The 20797-nt window shown below is 40.6% G+C and overlaps 1 protein-coding gene across 1 annotated transcript in view; it reads right to left on the reverse strand.

Moving 5' to 3' along the window:
• Window positions 1–1848: 1848 nt before the first annotated feature.
• The window catches only part of LOC115016106 (uncharacterized), a 53172-nt gene continuing 34223 nt past the window's right edge, over window positions 1849–20797 (reverse strand). The window contains exon 9 of the transcript XR_003833063.1: window positions 1849–1885. The gene's annotated coding sequence lies outside the window, so the exon portion shown is untranslated. The remainder of the gene's footprint in view (window positions 1886–20797) is intronic.

The following is a 20797-nucleotide window of genomic DNA, read 5'->3' on the forward strand; positions in this document are numbered from 1 at the left end:
TAAGGTAAAGCTGAAGAGCTGAAGCTGTTTGACGTCACGTATTAAACATTTCTCTGTGAGATGGAACGAGATTAAAACAGAATCTGTGGGTGCCGAAGTCTGTAGGATGATTTATGTATATCTTAAGACATGTCTTGGACACGGTATGCGTTTGAATCTGTTTTTTATTTCTATACATATGTATGCTTACATAAAGCATCCAGTGCAGGGTTTTGTTTTGAATGACGTTGCAAGGGATGTTTTGCGATCATATTCTTCCTGTTTCTCAAACAAACACACACTGTACACATACAGTCTGCTCACCAGCTGCACATGTGTACCCAGGAACTACACTATCATGCAGAGACAAGGACACACATTGACGCACACACGGACATATATTTTTAAAAAGATAAAATATGAGTGACAGCTTTTCCTTCCTTCAGCCACTCTCTTATAAATATATATAAATAAGTAAAATAAGCAACTTCTTTATCAAGAGGCATTTAAATAGACAATACATTCCTGCGTGTCTTTGCTTTGTGCGTACGCATTTGATCACTGAAAGCGACAGATGTCCCGTTTGTGGAAGTTAAAGCCATCGTAAACACAGATGTGTGTTGACTGACAGGGGGTTCGGCCGATCCTCCTCCTTCTGTTGCTTAGCTGAGCGCTGCTGGGTGAGAGGTGGAGATGGGTAGCAGCTACAGTATGATTGGAGACTGAGGGACATGATAATGATGATCATCCTGACTATAATGATCATGGTGGTGGCCCTCTGGTTAGTCGACTTAAATGAGGGGGGGAAGGACCACGAAGAGCAGAATATATATTGATGGAGATGAAGAGGGAAGGAGAATTTCAAATTACAGTCAAAGTCAAATCCCCACATCTCCAGTCCAGTGGGGGGGGGGGGGGGGTCTGCTGAAGAAGATAATGTACATGATGTAGACATCCTTCCACAAAAGCTGAAAGAATGCTTTTACACTTCCAGTGATACGCCGGCTCGGGCTGCACCAGATGTGTGAATTATGATCCGCAACCATAATGAACAACCAAATAATAAAAGATAATGACACAATAAAGAAATACAATTATGCTTCACAGTCTTAATGCAATGGACAGTCTACAGGGATAAAAATGAACAAAGAGAAATTAATTGTTAAGTAGCTTTATTGTTTAATAAAGCAGATAAAACACTCATGTGCTACAATACTAATAAAGCAGATAGAATGCATATAGAGTGTGGGAATGCAGCACAAATAATCCTGTCACTGAGTCTGGAGGAATGAGATCTCGAATAAGTACATTCAAGACATTCTAATACATTTTTATGGCCTTAAATTGAGATTTTAAGGTCAGACTAGGGCACAGAAACTAGAAGAGTAAAGCGGTATGTAAACTGTAATAGAAAGGAAGTGTGTGTGTGTGTGTGAGAGAAACAGAACAAGGAAGGATGGATTATATTTAAAGAGAAGTGAAAGTATATAAAGAGATAACACACTTAAAGTCCAAAGACAGAAATACACATGTTTTCTATAGGAAGCCCAGGCATGGAGGTTTTTACATTTTGGATACATCAGAGTCACACGGTGGATTATTTTTCACTTACAGCAACTACCTGGCCGGAAGTCTGCGCTTTCCGAGTGCCCTTCTAGTTGAATATGTATTTAGACACAATGGGGAGACATTATGTACAAATATGTCGTATTAGGACTCTATATGGGCCATCTCAGGCACAGGTACGAGACATCAAAGCCACGACATGATCCCTTATTATCCCTGTGTTGTTGTAACTCCATCTCTTCCCATACCTCGGCTGCTTCTAGAAGCCTCTTTTGAAGAAACTGGCATTCCAGCAACGATCCACGCCGGCTTCTTTTACTGCATTCATATTGTAATGAGTCTGTGGATTAGAATAGGGAAAAAGGTGTTTCAATGTGACGCCTGTCTGAGAGTAATGCACTCAATCAGAGAGATGTGTGTTAACCTCAGGAAACCTCACAGGCCGGAGAGCAGAACATACTTAGTGGTTAAAAGTGAAAGCGTCACAGCCATCGTTCTATAAGTGCTCTCGGTATTTTCAGTCAACCTGTCACATCCCACGTTGTCAGCCTTCATCAGTTACCGTGCTAAACCTCTCACTTCCACACACCTTCCACACGCTCTTCCTGATTTTACATTTAGCTGACGCTTTGGGAGAGAGGATGTATAATGCCTTGCACAAGGATGATTTTGCAAGACATGTAAAGCATCACCGTCTTTCATATGATGAATTCAACACCGCCTCTGTTTTCACCCTGGTACAATGTCTTCAAGAGCTCACTGCTTCTGTGATTCATCTCCTTTCCCTGCCTCCTCTTCCTCCACTTCACATCAACCTCATTGTGGCTTCTTCTCGTTTGTTTCCCCCCCTCCCATCATATCATCCCTCTCCGTCTTTCACCCTCATCATTATAATGTCCCCTCTTGGCGTGAGAAGGAAACAGGGGAAACATTTAACCGATGACCAGCAGCAATTAGAGCCGCTGACCTGCTGAGTTAGTGTCCAACTCTGCCCTTGACCAGCTCTGCCCACACTGTGAACCACACTGCAAACAACCAGCCAGGGGAGACCGGGGCCCAACACTTCCAGTTGAACATTTAAAGAATAGTTTCTTCCTCCTCCACAGAGAGTGGACACACAGTAAAGAAAGTATACACACAAAGCTAAACGTGTGCAGACGCTCAACGAAGGTTGTAGAGCCACCAGCGTGCATTAGCGAGCCTGACAAAGCTCATTTAGGTTTGCTGGTGATGAAAGGAGTACACAGCCCCGTCCCACTGAGCTTTATGGAAACGTTGTGACAACGCAGAGTGATCCACTTAGGAGGTGCATAGTGCCCCTCGGGGGGTGGCAGCCTTCTCTGGTGGCGCTCTTTTCTATTGTACAGTAGATGTGTGCAGTGCACTAAATGCTCCAGCCATGCCCCTCCATGTTCCTCAAGGCATGCACCGAGGACTCTGCGGCACGCTGATGAAACGGTGCAGAGGTAGCTCTGTTTGAGACGCTTGTGTTGTCGTTGTGTAAGTGTACATTAGTGTGTGTGTGTGTAGTGGGAATTCTTTGTGTTTGTCTAATTAATTATGTCGACTTGTCTGCAGGCCAAAGAGGGTTTTTTTTTACCACTTTTACCACAGCACGGTAAGTTTTGTTCCCTTTTATTAAGCTTTTGCATATTAATTTCCTCCTTTTTATTGATCTTTCGTCTATATTCCCTCGTCTTTTTTTTGCTTTACTTTTCTAGTAAGTAGACAAGCTAACAGACCGAGTGCGCGTGTCGTTACCGCTGCACAGTGACAAATCTTGCAGCGGACGTTTGAGTCCTCTGGTGAGCCCTCTAGTGGAGTCCTCCAGTAACACACGTAGTGCATACGCAAGTATGGGAACAATTCCGCTGACGACGCAGCTGGTTTAGGTTTAGGCAACAAAATAACTTGGACATGGTTAGGAAAAGGTGACGAACAACTCACGTGACCGACTGACGTGACAAAATTGACTTTTAGTTTCACACAAGACACGAACGTCTCCTGGGTGAGTGTCACAGACCCGGCCTTAAAACAGCTAAAACAAATTCCAACACTTTGATCACAGATAGCTTCAACCAAACAGGATATAACGTGTTCACTAATTAATTTTGGACGTGCTGGTAGGTAGATTTAGTTACATATTTACTGTACAGATATGTGTGCTTTCTACCTTCTCACATGACTCTCACCAAGAAAGCAAATTTCTCCTAAATATCACTGATATATTAAGGTATATATATATATATATATATATATATATATATATATATATATATATATATTTATATTAAGGTTGTTCTTGCTTCCGTTTTAACTAAAGCACATACAAATTCAAAGTCTTTGTCTCTTCCTTCCAGAGGACAGGAAAGTGAGATGTGCTCATCAAGGTTTCTGTGCGACACTGGCACACTGGTCACAGGGGGTGCAGGGGCACAGATGGCAGCGCAGGTGTGGAGATGCCACCACATCAAGCACAGTCATCAACCCCGTCTAAACACACTCTGGTGCGCGTCCATTTCCTCAAACACATTTTACCTCAGATCAGACGACTCGCAAGCTTCGACTTCAGGAATCTTTTCTTCCCCACATCTGACAGGAAGCTGAGCTGTCAACAGCGCTGTTCTGTGAATAATTAAATATAAAGTGGAGTCGGAGTGGCCGTAGCTCTTACACATTAAACATTGATGTTGGGAGTAAATGCATCTTTTATCGTAACATGTAACAATCCCCTCTGTCCTGCTTTACTTTCACATCAGCAGTCTGGATGACAGCGTTCTCAGAGCAGAGATTCTTTCTAGCGTTCCTCTACCAGCTGAGCATATCACTTGTTTGTCATTTGAACTGGCAACCATGGAGGGGTAAACAAAACAAGACAGCTTGAATGATACAGTGAATTGGCGTCGCATGGGAGAAGTTAGACTGGATGTTTGGAAAGTGACAGCTCTCCTGCTTGACACTTAAATATTTTGCATTCTTCTTGGAGTACATATGTTTTTTTAAACAATGAATTATGTTCAGTGTCCCTATTTTTCTTTTTCAAGGGTGTCCTCTAGTACAAGAAAACTTTCTTCAGTCTATCCGTTTATGCATCTTCGTTCAATTTTTTTAACTGCATAAGTTGCAACAATTGATTTGTAGCGATATTGGTCTCATTCAACACGTTCTTGACCCTTCACTGAGGTAATGAGCAAATCGGGGCCCTGTACAGTAAAGCGTGTGTACTGATAGTGTCACAACAAGTCAATGATGACCCCAGTGCAGCACACAGGAAACCAAGGATAATTGGTAATTACTTTTATTTCAGTCAGGAGCAGGTTATAGCCGAGTGAACAGATCCACAGCTGGATGATAATAATCCACAAGGACCAACCAATAGGTAGCAGGCAAGGGGTAAGTCGGGGCCGGACAGAGGGTCGGGAAAAAAGCAAGGCAGGTTGAAGGAATCTGGTCCCGGTCCAGAAAACAGGCTTGGTCAGGAAACAGGCAAAGCAGGCAGGTCAGGTGCAGGCAGGGTCGGCAACGAGAGATCTGTTTCGGGAAGAGCGCTGGAAAGACTTGCATGATACAAAGTACACTCTGGCAGTGAAGTGAAGCGGAGGCAAGAGGAGGCTTGAATACCAACTAGTCTTAATTGTTTGCAGGTGAGCTGCAGAGGAGGCGTGGCACACTATTAGGCGAGCATGCCTTAAAGGAACAGAAACTGTGACAGATAGCAGTGGCAACATTTATAAAACACTGTTCTGGATTAATTACCTAAAAGATCTGCTCTTCATGCTGAATTCCTCAGAGATCGGGGTGATTTGCTTCATAATGAGGCTTCCTCATTACAATGACAAGGGCTCACGGCTCATCAGCCTGACTTTGAGAAGGCAAACTCAAGTGGCGAGTCTGCAGCTTTAATTTGAGCTTTTATCAATATCAAATGAACAATAGAGAGCACGCTGAAAACTACGAGGTCTTACAAGTTTAACCTCTTGGGGGGTCAAATATTAGTACGTGAATGTTTTTGATTTCGAATGTGTTGTATCAGTGTGTGAGAAACAGAAACACTGATAACACAATATGTTGTTTTAAGTGGCACTAGACCTTTTTACTTGACTTGAATAAACGATATGTCAGGGACAAATGAAGGGCCAAAGACACTTCTTATCTTTTTTTGTAAAATATTGCAAAGAATGAAGTTTTCTTGGCAGAAAATGCACACATGCTTTGATGCAGTAACAACTGTACTGAAATATGCACTCTGGTGTGTTGAGCACTTTGCCTAATGACTATTAAATACCTCCTAACAGTGCGCTGGAAACAAGACCCGTATTACGAGTTCATGAAAATATATTGGAAGCAACAGTGAAAGGGGACAATATAACCCACGTGCCATTTTCCCTTCATCTCAGCCAAGTTCCCAGGCTGAAAGAATAAAAGGAAAGAAATTCCCCCACTGGCACGGATTCATAAAAGGGCCTGTTACCGAGAACGGTTCCAACTTGAAGCCATTTATAACAAACAGAAGGCTGTAAAACTGTCCCTCCACCTTCATCAAAACTGGATTAAAAGTCTGTCTGTAGCTATAGGCGTTGAGCACCTACAGAGAAGATTATGGTCTGTGGCTCACACAGTGTTCTACTTTGTTAGTTAGACTCTTTGCTTCCACCAAAAGTCTGTCTTTATCTTTGTACCTCAATCTTTCAATCTTCTTTCTCCTCTCTGATCCAGTTCTCCCTCTCATGCGCTCTTTGTACATCATTAGGTCTGCACAGTTATGTCTGTATGTGTATAGAGGCTTTATTGTCACAAAGCAACTCCAGTAGGCATTATCTGTGTGAGAAAATAATTATATTTATAACAACTAGAAAAACAGATAGCTCATAAAGTTTTGCTGCAATGTGGGTGGGTGTCAGCGTCAGAGTCAAAAAGTGCAGTCAAAAGATTTGTTTCAAAATTGAATGTTTCTTGTGTTTAAAAAGAATCAGAAAACATGCATTTAAAACTCTCATGGTAGTATAATAATTTTATTTTATTCTTCTATTTTTAGCGGCCTGTAAATGACGAACACCATTTCCTAACAGACGATGTCTGCCGAGGGTCAAGTGCCACCAACATGACAGACTGAAGCCTGTCAAGTGGCCGGATATTATACCTGGAAAGTTGTTAAGAAGATATTAGAAGAGAGCATGGATACATATCATAGATGAAGGAACAAAACAACATATAATACACACGATGGCAGTTCTTTGCCACATAAGAGTTAAAAAAGTTGACAAACTTTCTAGCAGAGTTTTATAACCAGCAGATTTGGAGCATTCATTTGAAATTTTGTGTCCAATATTATATACAGTGTTTGGGAGGCTATTGTAAAAGCATAGCTTCGCAAGCTACCAATTACTTCACACTGGAATAAGTTGGACTGCAGGAAAGCTACCCTGGGGAGAAATCTAGTTTGGGTATCTAAAGCTGGAAAGAAAAAGTAGTTCAAACTATTTTGTAAAATAAAAAAGAAAGAAAATTCAACGTACTTGAGATAAGAATAACAAATATAATGTAAAAACACTTTATGTGAACGACATTATGAAACTCCAAAGAGCTGCAGAGGAACTGCAGAGTCTGGGGATGATTATCTGTGGGTGCATCATTACGAGCGGCCCCTTAATTTGTTCATTTAAACATACTGATTATAGTCAAATAATGGAAGTAGTCTTTTATTGAAAACAATCCAGTCATTGGTTAACTTAATTAAAATCATGAAGGGTTAAAATGGAGGGTAAAAACGGGAAGCGAACCCCAAAAACATGTTTCACTTGTTCCAGAAAAACAAATGAAAGGAACCCTCAATGCGAGATTGCAGAAGCTAGTGAAGGCTAATCCAAAGGTAACACCAAGCCTTATCTATTAATGTGTTTTTGTGTTCCCCATGTGTAGCTACAGTCTCAGACTCCTGTGTTAAAATACCAAACAAACTGATATTATATAAAGCGGGAAAGTTAATTCTTGACCTTGGAAAAAAGGAGTTTGACGAAACCTTTTGGGAGCTCTCCGTGATTTCATTCATGCTCAGGATGCTCCTGGTGGGGAAGAGAAACATAGTAAATGGACCTTGAGTTGGGATTGTTTAGTCAAACTATATAAATGTAAAATCAATCAATTGTATCAGCAGAGAAAAATCAGCACAGAAATGAGCCTCGTGCTTAATTGTGTCAAATCCCGACATGTAATTAAGAGCTGTGAATTCCAATATGGCCACCAGAGGGTCTGTTGATATCACCTGAAAGTGCTCTACATCTATGTTTATGTTTGTGTTTCTCCTCTCATTTCCTTCTGCCTCACCTCTGTCTTCCTCCATCTCCCTCTGACACCCCTCCCTTTTTCATCTCCCCTCCGAGACCTATTGATTCCTTTGATTGTGGCAGGCGACGGAAGAGCGTTGTTTGCCATGAGATAATTGTCCCATCATTGTGCGCTGTGATGAGTACTACACCCCCCCCCCCCCCTGCTTATTTATTTATTAAATGTGATGTGTCACCTGCTCCACACTCGAAAGGGAGAGCCAGGCAGGTTAAACAACTGCAAAGCCGTCCCTCATCGATTTAGAGGGGTGAGTTGGTGAGAGGGAGGAGCGATTTGGGGTAAAGAATATACGTTGTTCGGAATACATATGTGTAATCATTGGAGTGGAAGACTGATTTCCAGCAGGATCATCCTCCTCACCATGCTTCACCATGCTCACTGGGTTGTACCAGGAACACATGCATGGAATGCTTTCATCACTATATTGACTGGAAGAAATTGTTCCGCATCGACTAACTGAGGAACAAGACGTCTTGCCAAGCGTCACACTTTGTCTCTGGCTGAAGTCTTATTTTGCTCACTGCTGCTAATTACTGTTTTATTTGTATTTTTTTGTCAATCAAGTCACACCAGCTAAGGATTTACAAGGTTATTGGTGAATACGACACTTTGTCATTGTCTATTTTGGATTGATTATGGAAGAGAAGCAAGTGATTTTCTCCATCATCAGGTGGATTTTAAGTTGCACTGGATAATGGCTCTGGCAACAACTCAGACAGCGAGGGGGTTGCTACCGCAGCTGTTGCTACCCGGTAACATCGTTAGCCACCGGCTACATCCGATCCCACCAGCCTGTACACCACAGGCTGCTGCTATCCACCTACTGTAATCTCATCACGCCGCTAAATAGAGCGGGTTGTAGCTTAAAATACACGAAACAGTTAGCAATATGACACGATTATTACGGCAACCTTTGCCAACTAGTACCGTAAACATCGAAGCTGATGTTGCTCACAGACTCTGCGCTGATCCGTCTGTTTCCGCGGTTCTGCAGCAGCAAGTTATATATACATATACACACACATATAGGGGGCCACATTTCACCTCTATCTAAATTGACATATACATATACTATATTACAGTACAAGCGACTTACAATAAGTGCAACCAATCATGAGGATACAACTCCGAACGGCAAGAATCTTGCAAGTACATTAACTTTAAATAGGTGAAATCATTTTAAGTGCAGTCAAATAGCTTTGAATAAGCCAGACCAATTGAAGTGCTACATACAGCAATAAGAACTTCTATTTATTTATTATTGTTGCTTGTTGCTGTGGGAAACAGGTGGGTTTTCAGTCTGCGACGGAAGGTGTGAAGACTTTCTGCTGACCTGACGTTAATGTAGAGCTCGTTCCACCATTTTGGAGCCAGGATAGCAAACAGGCGGAGATCAGTTACAAACATGAAGCCAGCAAAACCAACGGTCAAAATAAGACAGCTATCGTATCTTCTTCATGTGTGACATTGGCCTCTAGCTCACGTTATAGCTTGCTAAGCTCAGTTCTAGCGAGAACATAGCAAGAAAACAGACAGTTGATTTGTCTGCAGCACAATGACGAAGTCTTTGACATAAAGTCAAAACCGTTTACATCCTGTTGATACTGCTGGTTCATTTCTTCTGGCCATATCTTACATATTGCAACTTTAACCATCATAAATCCCAAAAGCACTGGCAAAGAGGATGGCAAACAATAGAGGCGGTGGGCAATAATGGTAAAATATAATATATCTTCATACTGTTTGATTGTAATTATGACAACTGCTATCATACTGTGTATGCTACATGGTTTCTGCACAGAACACTACGGCAGTGAACAAAGAATATTACATTTTACTAGCTTACTTAATGCCATACAGGAAGTATACCAACGCAAATATTATTTATATACCAATACCAAAAGGCCTCTCGTAATCGTGAACTTCAGTCAAGGTGTTTGTCTTTACTTACTCTTCTAAACTTTCACACACAAATTGGATGTTCAGCACTTAAAGTGCACTTAGAAATAGATTGTTATCAGTCTGTACTTTGGGATGGATGGCCATGAAATGAAGAAATTATCTGAACGATGCAACATTTCCCATCTGCTCCTCTGATATCTGAGAAGCTGTTAATGTGGCAGTTTCTGCCATAAACCTTCCCTGATTAAAGCATTAAATATCCAGATACAACAAACTCCCCTAATGTCCTTAGGCCAAGTATTGTACCTGACAGCTGTGAAGAAGTGATGACAGTTTCGGTTGACACTGATTAGCGAACCGTTTTTTCACTGTGTCTGCTTTATTACTATTAATAACACAGAGAAAACAGAATCCAGTGGAGACCAATTAAACGTCGAGTGAGTGTATATCCTGAATCGTATCAGGAGCTGTCCTATCTTTTGCTAAGCCTATTTGAATTACACTGAAATCAGAGATGTTGGCTAACTGTCCCATTTTTCCATTTAGCTTCTGATCAGAGATCTTTACGGAGTGGTTTAGTCGAGGATTTGGCTTTGCTGATCCTTACCTTATCCTTAAGTTTCTTGCACTTATTACTATTAGTATCTTTTTTTTAGGATGGCAGTGTTCACCAGGTCAGTGTACCACTTTGGTCTAGACTGAAATATCTCAACAGACATTCAACAGATGAAGCCGAATGACTCTGTTGATCCAGAGTCCAAGTAACTTTCATTTCATTATTTGTTAACAGTAAAATACCTTTTAACTAAAGGTTCATTTACTATCATTGTTCACATTGTTAAAGATGGATATTACAAAGTGTTACCCAAATTCCTGCAAAACTAATGACATTCTCATCAGCCTTTAGTGCTAATTATCCAATGTTAGCTAACATTGCTAATCTAAGATAGCACGGCTGTTTCTAGTTGCAGTATGTTGGTTAAAGTTTGCTCACTATGAACCTCATTTATCATTATATCGATAGCAGCTGAAGCCATTTAACTTTCCCTGTGGCCAAACTCTGTATGCAAAATGTAAGAAATAAAACTTTAAAACACTCACAGTCCATAACAATGACTCCTGCTCTGTGAGGAAAACTTCACCACTGAAATGCCATGTGTATCTATCCATCCCAGCAAACAGTTTGAATCATTAGAGGAGATGCTCTTCTGCAGTCAAGCAGCTCTCTGATTATGGTCCTCTTATCTCCACTGATTGCTGGTGACAGAGCGGGGTGAAAATGTTCCTCCTGTCATAATAAGCATTACTCCCTATCCTTGACACCATGATATTGCGGTAACATGGGAAGAGCATATAAGCAACGAAGGAAAGAGATTTTCCGAAAATTTCATCTTCTTTGTGTTTTTTCTACTTCCGCTCCTCTAATGGCTCATTCTTGCCTGGATTCTGAATCCTCCTTGGCAGAGGAAAGTTACGGATGATACTGGCTGTCAGAAGCGTGGTTACGGTTTCATTTTGATGCATGAAACCGCACAACTCAGCAAAATTGAGAGGCGAAAATAGAGATTATGAAAAAGTGAAAAGACAGGTGGCAAAAGAAAGGCAGAGATTGAAATAAGACTCCCCAGCAAGCTTTGTGGTTGATTATTTATTTTATTTTTCAGAAATATAACAAAAATGTGTTTTTATGGGGGACAGGAAAGGAATGTGTATATTCAAGTAGAATAAATAATGACGCTGACGCTGAGGTCAAAGGTGAGAGGTTCAACAAATCAATGGTATTGATTCACTTGGTCCAATTAGGCGCAACTGATAGGTTGCATCATTGGTCATTTACACTTAGCACGTAGCTCATTCATTAGCTTGCCTTGTCACTTGCTCAGCAAAACAATTAATGTAATAAGTTATGATTAATGTTTTTATCAATACATGAAAAAAAAATAGGGCAATGTGGGAGAGTAGCATATAAAACCATTTTAGAGCTGAAATCAAGGCAGACTTTGTGGTTGACTCTGATCATGTTTATCAGACACACAGAGTTAATACGATGCCCAGTGGGGACCAACGAGTTCAGCGGGGCATTGGGACAACAAGTGGCGAAAGAGCTTAAGTTTCAAAAGCACTCCTAATGTCACAGAGTGTATTAAACCTTTTAAGGAGCTCATGATTGTGAATGCTTTTTAAAACTAAAAGAAAAAGAAGAGAACATTTTCTTCTTCTTGTTTTAAATGTATCTAACCACAAACCAATTTGGCTCATCTCAGATTTCACCTCTTTCCAGTACACAGTAACGGAGTCACGGAGCAGCAGAAGCAGTCAGGCGTTAAGGGCTGTCTCGTATCATAGCTTGAGAGAGAGCCAAAGCCTTGAAGGCAAACTTAATCCCATGTGAAAATACTTTCGGTCAAGCTACTGCCTGTAGATTCAGAAACATGATGGTTTTTGGTGAGTCTTTGGATACCTTACCTAAAATAAATCCATGTAAGGCATGACATGCACAGAGGAGATAAATCTGCCAAATGGAAACTGAGTAACTGCAAAAAACCTGGAGCAAGAAGTAGTTTATTTTTTCATTTTCTCACAAGGTGTGTTCACTCGGAGCCTTTTTCAGGTCTTTTTCATGAAGCACGTTTCTGATTTAAATAGTTGTGTTCAGTTCAGTACTTCCATAGTCAGTGCAGTTTGTTCACTTCACATCAACAATGAAATGCACGTCAGCATGTACATCAGTGAGTGAACACATCGCTGTTCAAATGCAGTTCAGTATTAACAGTACATGAGTAAGTGTACACGTAACAGCTCAAATGTACCACTGTACGGACATCAGTGAACGCATCACCGTTCAAAGGCACATATACGTAAATCAGTAAGTGACAGCGCCCCTGTTCAAAGGCGCTTTGATTCTGAAAGCACCCAAAAAGGGTGAAACGCACCCCTATATGACCCCCCCCCCCCCACCCATGCAAATAGCGCCCTGTGCTAATTTGCACATATTTAAGAGAGTAAATATGCAGACATTTGGTGCAAAATTGGCCCCTTTCTATGCAAATGAGCCTCATTGCAAAAACAGTCCAATTCACAAAGATCAGCACAGTTACCCGCATGCAGAAACAATGACATTATCAGCGTCTTCAGAGAGTTGGTGGTAGCTAGAGCGCATTGATAAGGGGTGTCACGCCTTTCCAGTGATCATGGCATCACAAAACCCAAATACGGTTTCTCTCTGTCACATTTAAATTCCTCTGCAGAAGTCTTGAGGAGGTTCTCTGACCCTCGTCAGTCAGGACCTCTAGCTTGGAGTCTGAAAATGTCATGTTTCTATTTCTCTCTGCCGTTGTTCTGCCTACTGTGTTCTTGGTGCAAAGGCAACATGTATACCTTGCCATACAGATGCAAAAAAAAAAGGCCAATAACATTGTGATTTGTGCAAAAGCAAAGTTTTTCCTTATTTACTACATATCTGTTTGTGTAGCTGGAATATCAGAGTAGCATCACATGTTGAAAATAAAACAGGGGCTGGACATATGGTATATATGCCACTCTGGAGCAAAGCCTCCTGCCTGTGTGCTCAACAGCTTCGCCCACTAGAGAGATTGCATGCACATTAATATGAGATGGTGAACAGAACGTCCTTCAAAATGTCAAAACTGCGCCTGGAGTTGCTTTTGCTATACAGACATCACACAAATAATAAATTAATCTCTATAGAATGTAAAGAAGCATTTTGAGTAATGCTTGTTTATCTTTATCGTCTACAAAGAACACGATGCCGCTGATGCGTCTACAGGAAGCCTTGATCACATCAGAGGAAAATAACACAGAAATGGGAAAGGTTGAAGGCTTCATTTTGTCCCCGCACACTTAAAGACGCCACGGTAATAATAAGAGAGAAAAGGCCATTAAAATGTCATTTGGGCCTTGTGTTCTGTTTGAGCAGAGCGGAGGAGTGTACAGATTAGCCACTCGTTCCCTGGCAGGGGACGGAGCGTACATGTGTGTGTACGGGAATGTGTGTCTGTGTCTCTGACTGTGTGTGAAGCGTGAAATATTGATTGCTGACGCCCATTTATTTTTTTGGGTCATCCTCCGCTCATTGACCTCTGTGTAATTACCTTTGGGATGACTGGGAGTTATTTAAACTCTGATCTTGTTTACCTCCCCTCCTGGTGTTAGAATTGCAATAGATGAGCTAATAATAGACCCTAAACACCATTAGAAGATAACACATTGTAGATTTGCTCTCAATATGTCATTGTCAAATGAACTGCGACCACCTGTATTATGTTGTATGGCCCCTTTGAGGCCCTTGCAATTCCTTTTCTTCCTCTTTCTCTCAGCCCACTTTGATGTATATCTTCCCGTTTATCAACAAGGAATATGTTAAGAACCAAGTTTGATCAGATGAAAGTTTGAAGCCAATCATCTGAGCCTGAATTTGTAATTATGACAGTTACCATTTAAATAATTAATTCCTTTTCCCATAGCATTAAAATGTGCCATCAGAAATCATTTCACATCAGCGCCTCAATGAGTGAATGCTGAGTAAATGCACGGAGAGCCCTCATAGAGAATTTGTTTACTCTTCCATTAATAATGATGTTTTTGTAAATAGATAATGTATAAATTGAACATTTACACAGCTCTTCCTTTTTGTAAACCATTTCAAAAGCCTTTAGGGGAAACGCTGCCACGACTGTTCTTTGTGTCTTTCTGTAGTCATATGCTGCATTAGAACTTGCAAGGTGATAAAATAAAAGCTCTTCTGCACTCTTTGCACTCCCTGTGGGAATATTTAGTCTGTAGTCTGTGGAAACCGACACATTTGGGATTGTTGGTGTTAGCTTGAAGGAATATATCTCTACAATTGAGGGTAGCTGTGGTAGAGCACGGGTAGAAAGGTGTGCCTACGTTGTGTAACAACCCCTCCGCGAGACCTCACAGTGACTAATACATTGTGTGAGTTATGCACCCAGATACAAAAGCGTGATATTTAGAGAATACTAATTGCTTTGCTTGAGTTACCAGTGATATTTAGCTGTTAAATTAGACTATTTTATCATTAGCGCTGCCAGCCAATTAAAATGCAAATACCACAGACTTTGTGCAAAACACTTAGTAGCCCTGATTTGCTGTTTATGTTTTTTTAATTTAGGCTACATATCAATAATCTAACCTTTTAGGCGCACCGTTCGTTCAAACATGTGGTTCCAGTAATCTATTCATGGATTACATCTTGTCTTTGTTTTGAAAGGACAAACATGACGAAGAGAGTGAATAGACTTTAATGCAGCTGACACATGGGGTCATACTTCAAGCGTGTCTTAAAACAGTAGCCAGAAGCCCATATGAACCGGGGTCGAGTCACGGGGGCAGCAGCTCCAGTAAGGAACCCCAAACTTCCCTTCTCCGAGCCACATCCTCCAGCTCCAACTGGGGGATCTCGAGGCGTTCCCAGGCCAGTGAGGAGATATAATCTCTCCACCAAGTCCTGGGTCTTCCCCGGGGTCTCCTCCCAGCTGGACGTGCCTGGAACACCTCCCTAGGGAGGCGCCAAGGTGGCATCCTTACTAGATGAACCACCTCAATTGGCTCCTTTCAACAAAAATAGGTTTAGCTTGCTGTAATCATTCCTCCTGTTCATACCGGTCATTAAAAAAATCCTTCCTAATGCACTTCCAATGTAAGTGATGGGGGGCCTGATCCACAGTCCTCATTACCTACACAATCAGAGGTTAGTTTTAGGCTTGTATGACACTTCAGCAGTCTGAGGAGGCCAAAGCAAGTGGCTACAATTGTTGAAAATGTATTTTATTTATTTTCAGAGCACTCAGCGAATGAGTTTTTAAAAGCATTTTTCTCCCAGCAAGCCCCACAACAGAGTGACTCGCACACTTGGACTCACTCATACATCATCGTGCATGCACTACTGCGAAGTGGCTGTGGACGCACACATAAATACACATACAGTTTGGAACCATACAGGCATTGTAACAAGCACCTTCATTCTCAGTCACGTACAGTGTTTCATTGGGCTTTACAGGTTCCCAAGATAGTCCTAGCTCTCAAGGAATAAAAGAAAAAACTCCTCTTAAAAAAGCCAAAAGTACACCTTCTTCAAAAGCATAAACAAGGAAATGTAGGTGCTGTATCCCTTTTGTACGCCGAATTTCCACTGTTCAGTAGAAAGAATTTAGTGTGTCCTGCTGGATGAAGAACACAGAGTACATTAAGACGGAGAAGAGCCCGATGACAAAAAGCGAGAGCATTGAGTTTCTGAAGGCGAGGCCACTTACAAACAACTGTTTTGAACGCTTGCTTTGGTGAAAGAGCCTGCAGCCCTTTCAAAGCAGAGAAAAACATATAATGGCTAGACTTCTTTCTGAGGGAGCAGAACATGCATTCAGCTATTCGCTGTATTTGTATCTCAGCTGAACATATCTGTGGACAACATATGTGCACTTATGCTCCGGTTTCTGTTGAAAGCAAAGCTACGTGAATGAATGCAATAATAGGGAAGACAGCTTATCACAGCCCCCGCAATATCTCAGATGTATGCATGTGTGCCCTTTGGTGCTCGGGAAAGGAGTAGGACACAAGTGTTGACATGAGCCTAACAAAAAGCATATACACACCTAGGCACACACAAACATTGTTTCATATTGCACTTTGTCAGCCTAACACCTGCGGGAACGTCATTTTCTAATCTGACAGGAGATAACAACGTTGCCAATGTAGTCCTCAGGCCTGCATGCTGCACACACAATAAGGTGATTGGAGATGGATACACTAGCAATTCACCGTTGGTGCTTTTTGTTAGTGCTCTCTAACAACCACTTTTATACCCTTTTTAAAACTTAATAGTAATTCAGGTTAGTTATTAAAGATTTCTATTCACTAGTTTGACTAATTTAACAACTTATTTCTTCATATAGTACAATCAATATATGTCTCAGGAGAGTTTAGACCACTGATACACTGTGTGCTATTAGCTTTCATTCTACTTTAAACAAGCAAGGATGAGCATTTTTTCCACAGTTATTGAGCATGTTGTGTGTGCGCATGCCCGCACGAGCTTTTCAGCGCTGCCACAGCACTCTCTCTTGATGGATGGTCATTTTCATCGGCTTGCTCATGCTTAATGAACCCTGCAGTTCATGTCTTAATTGAATGCTTTTTATGCTCCCATGTTCTGCACTCTCCTCCTCTCTCTCTCTCTCTCTCTCTCTCTCTCTCTCTCTCTCTCTCTCTCTCTCTCTCTCTCCCCCCAAGTCCCATCAACCCCTCCTACCCCCACGTCCCCCTCCTTCCCCTCTCTTGTTTACGAGGTAGGACGCTGACGGCTAATGAATAAAGGTTCTCTCGCGTCTCACACGTCTTATGAGGCATCAGGGGCACGCAAACAAACAGTGACACACACAGAAATACACTCGCACACAACACTGAGAGGAAGAGGAGGAAGGCCAGCAGAGTCACTAAAATGCTGACTTTTCTTTCATCTTGTTGCTTGCATCCTTTTCTAAGGAAAGCCGTTGAAACACCATCAGCAAGTTTGTGCGCATGGTGGTGAACTGGTGCTGGAAATGCCAAGCTTTTTAAAGCTCAGCCCTCATTAGGTAATCTATACGATACAGTGTTTCACTTGATTTCAATATACGCACAGACCCCAAGAAGCACGTTGTGAACACTTCACTGCAGTGATATTACTCACTGCTTTCTTTTTTCTTCTGCTCTTTTTCTTTGGTTGTCTTTTGTTTCGTGTTCTTTCTTAGTTTGAAGGAGTCATCCTACTGGTCAAACAGAGCTGTGAATCTTCCTCCTGCATCGCACATACAACGGACATTCAAAATCATAAATGGTGCCCTTGCTCTATTCAGAGTTTATAATTCTAACATATTTGTTTTTAACCCTGAGAAATAATAAGTCTTTATGTTGATGTTCAAAGCAATGGTAATGCATTTGATTTGAGTGCATCAAAGAGCTCTGATGGTCACTGCGTGTGCCTCCATTAGGGGAGATATTTTGGACCGAGTGGAGTGTATAAAATCTATTCAGCCATTTGTTACTTTCTTTTTAAAAAGCCAGAACATTTGAAGACAACGGCTGCACAACTCTTAAACTGTAATAAGTGACACATCATCTGTGTCAACATATAAGTTGATAAACCGCAAAAAACACTGTTAATCGCCGCCATGCATTGGAGGCTTTAAATCATTCCTCCCAGATCCCAGCATCTCATCAGCAACTTCTCCAGTTCAGTGTCTCCATCATACAAATCAGTCAATTTGTCACTACTCAACCACACCACTGAACAAAGGCATTAGTTGTAATCATTTTTAAAAGAGACTGTTAATCTAAGTATTCAATGCCGTACTTGTCATTTAACATACATTAACACATAATTGAAGTGATTATTTTGCAATATGTATTCAGAGAGAAAAGTGAAAATTAGCTAAGAGCTTGTTGCACGCTTACCGGCCGTGAATACTTCTGCAGAGAGAGAGAGAGAACTGCCATTATATCACAAGTCAACAAGGTGCTTGAGTGACAGAAATATAAATGTGAAAGATACTTCAGTCAGTAAATGCCTTTTATTCAGCAAACACATTTCTGCACAGATCAGGGCTGTACAGCCTCAAATAAGAAAACACATTAACACTGAAGAAGTGAAACACATGCTATTAGGGAAATAAACTGAATCTTGCAACTTGTTAGAAAATGACTTACAACTTACATATGAATCCTCCATTACCACAGCGGTGAGAAGCTGCCACAGCAGGAGCTCAAACATCCAGTCGAGCTGCTGGCCTTGAAAAATGACTCGTCAGTCAAACAATGGACACTTTCATAGATTCTCAGAGCCCTTTCAGAATTGAGCAAAAAGTATGTTACTGATCTCTGAGCTAAATGCCAGCTAACACTGCCCTTAGCAAGCGATCAATGTGCTTGCTTGTTCCCTTTTATACAGAAATCACTGCCTTTCTTGTCCCGAGAAATGCTATTGACATGCTGAAAAATGCTATCAACGGAGATCATGTATTATAAGTTTATTTACCTCCTGTGTACGGATAATGTATTAGTATTGGGGATACGGTATTAGTTTGTTGGATACTGTATAAGTATTGCACATACTAAGAAGATATTGTGCGGATAATGTATAAGTATTGCACATACAGTGAAGATAATGTGGAGATACTGTATAAGTATTGTGGATACTGTGCAGATAATGTGCAGATACTGTATAAGTATTGTGGATACTGTGCAGATAATGTGCAGATACTGTATAAGTATTGCAGATAATGTGCAGATACTGTATAAGTATTGTGGATACTGTGCAGATACTGTATAAGTATTGCAGATACTGTGCAGATAATGTGCAGATACTGTATAAGTATTGCACATACTGTGCAGATACTGCATAAGTATTGTGGATACTGTGCAGATACTGTATAAGTATTGCAGATACTGTGCAGATAATGTGCATATACTGTATAAGTATTGCACATACTGTGCAGATACTGTATAAGTATTGTGGATACTGTGCAAATACTGTGCAGATACTGTATAAGTATTGTGGATACTGTGCAGATAATGTGCAGATACTGTATAAGTATTGTGGATACTGTGCAGATACTGTATAAGTATTGCAGATACTGTGCAGATAATGTGCAGATACTGTATAAGTATTGCAGATAATGTGCAGATAATGTGCAGATACTGTATAAGTATTGCATATACTGTGAAGATACTGTATAAGTATTGTGGATAATGTGCAGATACTGTATAAGTATTGCACATACTGTGCAGATAATGTGCAGATACTGTATAAGTATTGTGGATACTGTGCAGATAATGTGCAGATACTGTATAAGTATTGCACATACAGTGAAGATAATGTGCAGATACTGTATAAGTATTGTGGATACTGTGCAGATACTGTATAAGTATTGCACATACAGTGAAGATAATGTGCAGATACTGTATAAGTATTGTGGATACTGTGCAGATACTGTATAAGTATTGCATATACTGTGAAGATACTGTATAAGTATTGTAGATACTGTGAAGATACTGTATAAGTATTGCACATACTGTGCAGATACTGTATAAGTATTGCATATACTGTGAAGATACTGTATAAGTATTGTGGATAATGTGCAGATACTGTATAAGTATTGCACATACTGTGCAGATAATGTGCAGATACTGTATAAGTATTGCACATACTGTGCAGATAATGTGCAGATACTGTATAAGTATTGTGGATACTGTGCAGATAATGTGCAGATACTGTATAAGTATTGCACATACAGTGAAGATAATGTGCAGATACTGTATAAGTATTGTGGATACTGTGCAGATACTGTATAAGTATTGTGGATAATGTGCAGATACTGTATAAGTATTGCACATACAGTGAAGATAATGTGCAGATACTGTATAAGTATTGTGGATACTGTGCAGATACTGTATAAGTATTGCATATACTGTGAAGATACTGTATAAGTATTGTAGATACTGTGAAGATACTGTATAAGTATTGCACATACTGTGCAGATACTGTATAAGTATTGTAGATACTGTGCAGATACTGTATAAGTATTGCACATACTATGCAGATACTGTATAAGTATTGCAGATACTATCCAGATACTGTATAAGTATTGCACATACTGTGCAGATACTGTATAAGTATTGTGGATACTCGGCCAATATTATCAATTTGAACACCTGCCACAAGTTGTGTGACAACAGCAGCCTTGTTGGTATTCAAATATGAGTTTCACTCTAATGAAATGGATATTGCCAAGACGGAAGACAATTTGTCTGGCGCTTACTCAGAAAGTACAGATTTTATTATGGAGATTGGTCTACAACCTAATTGACACAACGAGGTCAAACAAAATGTCCCAAACATTGTATCTGCTGGTTACCAATAGACTCTTTTAACTCAGATATCAGTATTATGTTTCTTTTTAAAAAACAGACCATCATTTAATGAAGCTTA

The sequence above is a fragment of the Cottoperca gobio genome, chromosome 11 (genome assembly GCF_900634415.1).
Source record: "Cottoperca gobio chromosome 11, fCotGob3.1, whole genome shotgun sequence".
NCBI classification, from domain to species: Eukaryota; Metazoa; Chordata; class Actinopteri; order Perciformes; family Bovichtidae; genus Cottoperca; species Cottoperca gobio.